This window comes from Anguilla anguilla, chromosome 7, assembly GCF_013347855.1.
Source record: "Anguilla anguilla isolate fAngAng1 chromosome 7, fAngAng1.pri, whole genome shotgun sequence".
Classification (NCBI taxonomy): domain Eukaryota; kingdom Metazoa; phylum Chordata; class Actinopteri; order Anguilliformes; family Anguillidae; genus Anguilla; species Anguilla anguilla.
This window is the reverse complement of record NC_049207.1, coordinates 7,607,645-7,617,441: the sequence shown is the minus strand read 5'-3', so window position 1 is coordinate 7,617,441 and position 9,797 is coordinate 7,607,645.

The following is a 9,797-nucleotide window of genomic DNA, read 5'->3' as shown; positions in this document are numbered from 1 at the left end:
GCTCAGGCGAACAAAATATCAAAGTGATTTCAACATTGACAAGACCGGTGGCTGACGCCAGCACCTGTGTATTATGTGGAAGTCACTCTGTGATGGAATATTGATGTTGTCATCCTGTTATAAGTTAGATTTGGGTTCTTCATGCACACCAAAAAACAATTTATGAACAAAGAGTTTGTAATATATATATAGGTCTGGGACAGTGCCTTTGTAAAGGACAGAACACTGAAGAAAGTGATGATGATGAATTCGTAAGTAATTCGATATTTGCATGGATGTAGTGTTGCTGTATGTGTGCAGGATCAAAAGAGGAACTTTGTTTTCATTTGTACCTCAAAACCAACCCCATTGTAGCTCATTTTCCTCGGTACATGAATTGAGAACTTCCTCTTTCTTTCCAAGGTTGAAACTAAACATATTTAAATGTTCAGTTATATATATATATATTGCTATAAATAACTCAACCTCTCTCCCTCTCCCAAGCAAGTATGTATATATTCACATGGAATAAAACGGGAGACATATATTCCAAGTGTAATTTGTTAGTGGCATTATTTGAAACATTCTCATATGGTACATTTTAAGGACCAAGAAACCTTATTGTATGATTTTATCAAGAGGAGTGCATTGTGTTCAATTTGAAAGCATCTGGTTTAAGTTTGGCTTGCTAAAAAAAAGAGTAATATCCCTTTTCAGCTGACTTCTCTCCCTATTATATTCAGACAGGCTGTAAAGGCTTACTTCCAGCTAACACATAACATGCTTGGAACACTGCTGCAAGATCGCTGCGATGCTAGCAGAATGTTATGTTTCAGCTGGGCACGTTCAGAAATAGAACAACCTTTGTCTTTGTTTTAGATCTTAATTGAATTTCTTTTTTATTTATAGTATGAAGCAAATGCTCGTTGCTGACTTGGTGTGTTCCTTAATGAGTCCGATTAAAATGGATTTTAATCGTCTTTTTGGCCTGATCTGTTTTCATTAGCAAACTGTCTGTTTGAAGGACGGGGACACCAAAAAGGTGAATGACACACCCACTGAAGACAGCCAATTGAATTAATTTTGTTATATTTAGTCATGGACTAATAAAACAGAACTTTCAACAATAAATGTGCATTGTACATGTTTCATCTTTGCAATTAAAGTGCTTATAGTACCAATATGTATTGCTTTTTTACCACAAATTCACCATCAACGTGTATTGTGATAAATAAATCATGCTTGGAAGTGCGAAGGGGTTTGTGTGCTCATGCAAATTTCTCATGAATGCATCGGTAAAGTCTTCCACATTACTGCAATTTTTCTGAGGCGTAACTAACTTAATCAATGCGATTAGATTTTTAGACATTTGAAAACGTGAAAATGTTCTTTTGTGAAATACTGACATTTTTCACCATAGAGATGTTTATATGACTGATATATATATATATATATATATATATATATATATTAAATACAAAATCAGTACTCAGACAGATGACTCTGAAACATTGTCAGTACTAGTCTTATACTTGTTCAGCATTGATATCAAATTTTACCATGGGAAAATTGTCACTGCATCTACGATATTTTTTCAACTAAACACAGGATAAGTGTTAGGCTGAATACGTCAAGCTAATAGCAGGACGTTGTTCTTACGCCAGCCCCATTGAATACTGGGTACATTCACCCAGACCTATAAAGGGAATTAATGTCCCTCCAGAGTACACTAATATCAGTCCTTGGAAGTTCCAAGTCTTTGTTCCCTTTACCATCATGGAAGAAGAGCATCTAATGTTGTGTTCTGCGCAACACTAACTGATCCAGGTCAGCAGAGAAAGCTCACTCCCAGAAGAGGACAACATGTCTGCACTCAAGCTATGCACCCAATCTGAAATTTCTGCTCTGATATCATAACTGGGGGCCAGCTGTTGATGCATAGCAGAAGGCTGCTTTAATGATGAACTCCTCAATCACTGCAATACAGATTTTTATCGTTTTACAGAAACAGGTTTACGTGCGTGTGTGTACATATACTGTATATACCCGTGTGTGTATACATACATATACACATACATACGTGTACATACATACATACTTTTTCTTTCCCCCTCTGTCACCACCAGTGTACTGTGGGAAAGTTACTCTGTGATGTTGACATTGGGATTTGGGTTCTTACTTCCATGTATACAGAAGAGTGTTTATGAACAAAGAGTTGGCAATGTATATGTTAGCCCTGGGACAGTGCCTTTGCAAAGGGGACTACAATGAAGAAAGCAATGATGATGAATTCAAGTCAGTGGATGTTTACACAGAGGTAGTGTACCTGTGTGATTCCACTGGGTAACTGCTAACTTGGGTTTCACAGAGCGAATGTACGGGGACAAAAGACGAACTTTGTCCTCTCAGTTACTCAGCCCCACTGTGGGCAATGTTAGGAATAAAGGAAGACTTCTTGTTAAGAAATTCAGAACTTCCCCTTTCTCTTCCAGACTTAAAGGTAACAGCATCTGCCATTTTGGATTTGGCTACAAAGTTGGCAGCACCTGCCCTGTCTTGTCTTGTTTGCAGTCCTTAGGAGAAGGCCAAGCCGTGCACCACCACCAACTCATCCCATTACTCATCACCCTTTACTACACCAAAAATGGACCCAACTCTCAGCTGCGGGGGAGGAAACAGGCTGCTCTTATGCTCAGAAGGTACAGGTGAACACGGCCCTGGCAAGCTGACAGAAATGCTCTCCACAGGATCCAGCCATAAGGGAACACAAGGGATCTGGTTTCTCTTCTCCTCGCTCTCTGACACCCCCTTTAGCCGATAAAGGTGAGCAATGAGGTACGGCCTGCCTGAAACAGTAATATCACTGCCCCCCCCCCCCCAAAAAAAAACTGTTTAAAAAAAAAAAAAAAAAAAGCTGTTATATTTAAATAAGCATAACAGTTCAGAGTGTCTATTCTGTGTTCAGAGAAAAAAACAATGTGTCATTGACATACATCTTCAGGATTAATGCCTATTTTAACCTTTTATAGCATTTTTAGTGGTTCCAATAATGTTTTCAATACATCAATTTTTATCTTTCGAGAACAGAAGAAATAAGATGCGCGCCAGACCGCTCTCAAATTCAAGCACCATTATTGCCATGACAAATAGGCCATCTGCCTTAACGCATAATATCTGACATACAATGTATGAGAAAATAAAGGCTAAAAATTTACAAAAATGAAACAATGGCATCAGCAGAGCTGTGCAGCTAAAAGTGGGAGAAATCAAGCAGCTTAAGATATTAACAGCATTTCCTCGCAGTTATATATCTAATGTATACTGCACCACCCTCTTAGTCCATTACCACATCACTCTCATTTTCTCTCTCTCTCGCTTTATAAAAAATATTTTTATCAAGTATTATAAGTACAGCAAACAAAGGAGGACAGTATTAACTCATTAATTATATACTGGGGCAAGCAAAAAAAAAAAAAACGGCAGAAATCTGCCAAAGCAGGAAACACGTGGAAAACAATAGAGGCTAGCTTCTGTTGTGGGTGTTTAGGGAAGAACGGTAACTTTATTTCAGTGGTAGGCCTAACCAACCCTGTACCTGGAGATCGATCTGTAGGTTACCTGTAGGTTTTAACTCATACTCTAACAAAGCGCACCTCATTCAACGGCTAAAGAGCTGCACTGAGCTGCTCATTGGTAAAGTAAAGCACGCACAATTGTGGTTGAAAGAAAACCTTCAGGATGGTAGATCTTCAGGAACATTGTTGGTTACCACCGCGTTACGTCAATGCAACACGCACTTATTTTTTTTCAGGGGAAATGTGTCGGTGACGCCATACCGTTGTTAATCTAGAGTGATCTGATCAGATTCGGCGTCTGAAGAATCAGAGGGATTTTCATTGAAATGGAAGGTGAATGTGATGACTTTCATGACAATGATTGCGAAAGTACATTTTACCTAACGTATGCTAGCTCAACTTTTAAAAATCGATATAAACAAGACCCAGCAAAAAGTTGCCTAGACCTGGTTTCATGAATTTGAGCTCGGAAAATGTACCCCGATGTTCGTCGCGTTATGACGTGTTACTGAAAGCACCTTATCGTCAACATGGGCGCGCTTCTTCGGAAAACTGTAATCATCAGAGGAAGAAGTCCCGTTAAGTAGCCTACATCCCCGAAACGGTAAATTAAAATACATTAAAAAAAAGTCAAATATATGTACAAATGGCCATACAGAGTTAAAATATATAGATGTTCGTTAATATAGCCTAGACTCTGATTCGGTTGTGAAATCCAATAGGCAGGCCATAGCTAATGTGCTATAGTTCACCGACAATAGAGATTATATGATAGGATGCTTTTTTTTTTTACAATGCGTAATGTGTTATGACTTTGAGTGTGGCTATTTGTTGAACTGCTTTGACGGCGATGCGTCTTTCTTTCGGAGTCATTTTTGCTGCTTGCTTTCAACGAAGGCCTTGTAGGCCATTACGCTCCTCAACTTTAATTCCAACTTCTGCATCGTTTGCGGAACGATTAAAAACAATTCACAAAATAAACTGAATCCTCGCTCAGTAATCTTTTGAACATAGTGAATTCGGATGACAAGGATGATAAATATAACAGGCCATATAAAAGGTAAATTATCGGTGTTTTCATGCTAAATGTATCTTCGTGTTTCTGGCTTCTAATGAAATGGACACTATTGCATGTTTACATTTCCGAGTTAACGGATAAAATAAGGTAAACATCTCGAGTTACGATGATGGTGTTGATTGTAAATGTTATTGGAAAAAGCAATAACAGTACAGGTAGCTACACTGTGAAGTTAGACGCCGGATACTGTCAAAACAAAACAAGAGTGCAAGCCAAATCCAGCCACTACAGTTGCCACCGTTTGCGTGTTTGTTGCAGGAAAGCCCGCTGTTGCTGATGGGACAGGGCAGGAGGCCGTGCCAGGTCAATCCTGACAGCCCAGAATGACTGTAATTATCCCGTCTGCTACCTGCGGTAGGAACCAGAAAGCCCCGATTCTATATCTCTTCCTCTGCCAGTTAAGCCTTTGCCCGTAATGATGAGAACACTACTGTTTTTTTTTTTAATGCATTCCCGCTTGAAGCAAAACGGGCGCGTTTGACTAAGCTTTGGCAAAAGTGAAAAACACGGGTCCAATTTGCTAGCAGTAGGATTACGTGCTGCATTAGTGAACCACTGGAGTGCAAAGTAGCTATGAACCCCGGTGCCTCTGTGCTCTGGTTTGTGTTTCCACGTAGTCTCGGAGGTCATCCCCTGATTTCATGGGGCTGATCGTGTTGCTTTCAGTGCGAGGCCCAGTTCGGTGTCAGAACATGTGCTGACACATTGGTATATGCGTTCAGTCACTTGCTGCTCTGGGTGTGGACTCGGTTCATAACATACCTGTGTTAGCTCCAACCTGGGGTAACAAAAACATTGCTTTCACGGTATTTTTCCTATTCTCAGTTTGATGAAATGGTCTTTTTTTTGTAATTTCTGAGCCAATGATAAATGTCTCAATTTGAAATTCTTCTCTGATCAGTAAATTTTAAAGAACATGCCTTTGTGTCTATTTTTTTTTTTCAGACCGGCTTTAAATCATCAAAGCTGGAACCAGATCAACCATTTTATCTTTCTGTCGCTTCTAGGAATTAAACCAAATTAAATTAAATCAGTCCTACGTGAAAGCACTTGTTGAGAGTTTCTGAACACTAAATCACAATAATAATGTATTATCTGTAGTCAAGGCCTTAAAACAACATCATTTATAATTTGGTAACTATGTGGCTTGTATTTTACTCGCATCAAAAAGTTGTTAATGCATAACATTATAAAAGCTTGACAGGATAACCTATCTGGACAGGGCATCTTACACATGGAAAAACAAGACCAGGTTAAAACCTAGTATATGGCTGGACCGAACCGGCCGACGTCACAGACATGTGCGGTGTAACTTCGTCACTCAGTCAGTCAGTCGCAGACATTCGCGTTTGTGGGGCTGGCCCCGCTGTTGCGGTCCAGCCAAAAAGGTTGTGTATAGTCCTGTCTTCTTTCTAATGGCAAATTTGAGGCCCGACAATCAGGAACAGCTCTTTAAGAGAAATAATGGACAGCTCTTTTGTGAGATGCCTTTAGGCTGCTGTGACCAGCTTCACTTGGAGTTTACCAGAAATCACAAAGTACCGTCCAATCACAAGGCGCACGGCACTGTTTATGAACAGCACCAAGCATCCAGAAACAGTAACCCAGTGCTATATAAAATTTTATGCATTGTGTTTTCATGCAAACGTGTGTAGCATGTATTAAAGGGTCGAAATAATTCTTTTTTTAGGGGAGAAAAATAGGTGGGGAGGGGTAAATTGCTCCATTAATTGACAGGGAATACTTGGTGTGAAGCGAAGCCTGAACAGCAGTGTGCTTTGAAATGCTCGGAGCGGTGTAAAAAGTTCGCAAGTTCACACAGAGCACGGGGGAGCAGAACTCCAGGTCTCTGACAGGTAAGACAGTAGGAGTGAGTGATGTGTGTAAGGTGTGTGTGTGCGTGTGTGTGTGTGTGAGAGAGAGAGAGAGAGAGAGAGAGAGAGTGTGTGTGTGTGTGTGTGAAATATGCAGACAGGTGAGGTGAGCTGAAGTAGAGTTTTGGGTGAGTAACACATCCCTGAGGGAAGGTGGGAGCGTTGTGGGGGTTGAGGGGAGGTACATAACCCCCTCTCAGCTTTTCTTTCAGCTGGGGGGGGGGGGGGGGTACTGAAGGGGAACAGCCTGCCACCCCTCCGGCCTTAATGAAGGAACCTGAAACTAACTCATCGTTCCTGTTGAGAACTACAGTGTTAAAAACAATATGATCTTCTGGCCCCCCTGAACTCTTCTTCATAATTTAAAATGTTTCTTTATCCATTTTCCATTAGCTACAGCTGTGCCCTTTTTATATGTAATAACAACAGATTCTTTTAACAGTTGAAAATACCCCTTGTCAATTACCTTTACATTTGAATGTTACTTTTTGCTATCAAGGCTCGAGTAGGATAACAAGGCCTTTCTGAGGCCTTGACTATACTTGTTTCTGGAGGATCACTATAATGTGCAGAGAGGTACTGTCCTTGCCTGTTCTCTCACAAGACGCCCAGGCAAATTTGCCTGTATGAATGTAAGCGATGGTTGTCACTGGGTTTAGTCATTAAGGATTTTTTTTGCTGTGAAGTTGTGGATATGCGTGATGAGGGACAAGATGGCAAAAGTCAGGTTTGCTTTCCCTGAGCAGTGTTGTTCTTTCGCTTTTTTTTTTTTTCCAGTAAGAATTTTTATGATTAAGTTGTTGAGGTGGTTTGGTGTGAGTGCAATACAGGTGTGGTCATGGGAGGAAGTGTGAGAGGTTTTTAATAGCCTTCCGTCATTGACACGAATGGATGAAAGGAAGGTGCTACTGCTCCGTCGTTAATCTAATCTAAATCTGTGAGAGCACAGATAGCCTGTGCATTTTAACTAGGGTGAAAGCAGTTATGGCCCTTGTTTCTACCCGGCCCACCTAAGCTGTATGCGTGTTAATGGAACTAAATACGGTGCTGGGTTACTTTTCATCTATAGAAATTTCCCTCACTGCTTAGTTAGCGACGACACTGAAATATCTTAAGGGGTTTTCAGGTGCCTGTATAATGAATGTTTGTAAATAGACGAAGACGGTCTTACACCAAGTGTTGTTCATTTGTTCCGGAAGGAGGACAAAATCTGGATCTTTGTGTCTCTTTGTGTTCCTGTTTTGGGCCACAATTAAAAGATAGCGGTGAACAGTGTATTCGTTAATTATGTACAAATCCAATAGACAGCTTGGGCCGTTAGACGTTTAGTTTCTAGGGTTAGCTACCTGTTGATGCAATGTAAAAAAGACTGAGCTGTATAGCTAGGGTTAAGGGCTGACAAAAAAACTTTCAGGCAGTGGTATTTTATACAGGATACGCTTGCCTGCTCTGGTATAACTTCTGTTGCGTGTGGGGTTGACCACTACACTGTTAGAGGGGGGTTTCTGTGCTGTGGAAATGCCTCTGGTCTTACAGAGAATTTTTGACTCATTGGTAAGGTCCGTGAGTAATGTGGCCATTGCTTTCAGTAGGCTCTGAGATTGTCAGCAAAAATTAGGGGGCTGGCCAGTTGGTCTCCAGGGCAACTCCCTGCTGCTGGTGCAAAGTTTGTGAGGACATCATACGATCATGTGTTATTGGTGTTTTTTGTTTCGTCTTCACTGAGGGTGAAGGGTTCAGAATGTGTGTGGTGTGTTTTTGGGGGGGGGGGGGGGGGGGGGGGTTGGGGGTTGGTTGGGGGTTGTGCTGTTTGCCCTCATTAATAGGAGGAGAAACTCAGCCGGGAGTTTGACTTTGTGGGTTGAATATGGGCGGGGTGTTGTGGCTTACGCACGTGTAGGAGAGAGTAACTCTCTAACTGAAACCTGGCTCTGTCAGCACCTTAGGCTAAACCGATCCCCCACCTGCGTCTGCCCCTCATTTGCATGGGATTTGGGGTTTTTTCTCCTCCGTTAACTGTCGCTTAGTTTTACAACTTCAAACACCACCCCCCCCCCCCCCCCCCCCCCCCCCACAGACTTCAGTGAAGGTGTGCCTGTATTAGCAAACTGTGCACCATAATCCCACAGTAGAAAGGAACACAAACAAGGACTGGATTTTGGGAGCTCAGTATTTGGCAGCGGTGCGATGGGACCCACATTAAGTCATACTTCACTAGGACAGAAACTTGGCAGAGGCCTCCTGTCTGTGCTGACGTTTGTGAGAAGTGTGGCTTGGTCAAGGCGAAAAAAGTCTGCTTCTTTTTCTAAAATACCACGTCCACAAAACAGGTCTCCTTCAATACAGAAATAATTGGGAGCGGGCGAGGTGGTCTCACACAGTCTTGGTGCATAGGGTCAGACCTGTGTAATCTGTTATGTAATATGAATACCCTCAGGTTGCTGGGTTGCTTCCAAAGACAATGTTTAACATAGAAAGGTTTTGACACACCATGTTTGCAAAGGCTCAGTTGGACGAATCATTTCTACATTTCCACATTATGTCTCATCTCCAGACCAGTAGGGTTGCGGGATTATGTTATTGACACTTGTACGTGACCTGCGTGCCAAAAAGAAATGTTGGCATTAACTATGCCCAACCATTGTAGTAAATTGTGTGTCACCTACATACTGATCCATGTTGATATTCCCTTTCACTTTCACGTGATAAATTCAAATACATAACATATATTATTTAAAGCATGGCTCCTGGCTGGTTGTAATGTTTTCTTTTTTTCTTCCTTCCAGTTATTTAAGGAAATGTGACCCGCATGGTTCTCATACTGTTCTCATGTGTGTGGAAACCGATGTTGGGCTATTTGAACTACATCTTACTCTTTAATGTTGTTAATATGAGATTGTGTGAATCCTAATCAAATAATGTACTGTTCTCGCAATGACACATTGGACTACCAGACCGTTGGGCCTCTCCTTGTTCTGTGGTTCTCTTCTGGAGGAGTGGATTTGGACTAAATGGGGCTGGAGGCTGGTGGCTCATGGGGGCTCTCCCAAAATAATCCTGACAATTTTAAAGCATTTTGTGCTGGTCTGGAGAAAATCGGACGCTATAAAGGGGCCCTGCTGAATGAACAGAAGTGCCTCCCATCAAAATTATGAGGTTTGTACGTTTCAGATAGTCTGGACAGTGACGGATGCACGCAAGATTAAAGGTGAATTTAATGGTCTGTTTAAGTCATTGTTCTCTCCTGTGTCGATCTCTCCTGTGTTTTCTTAAGCTTTCCTATTCTCTGTA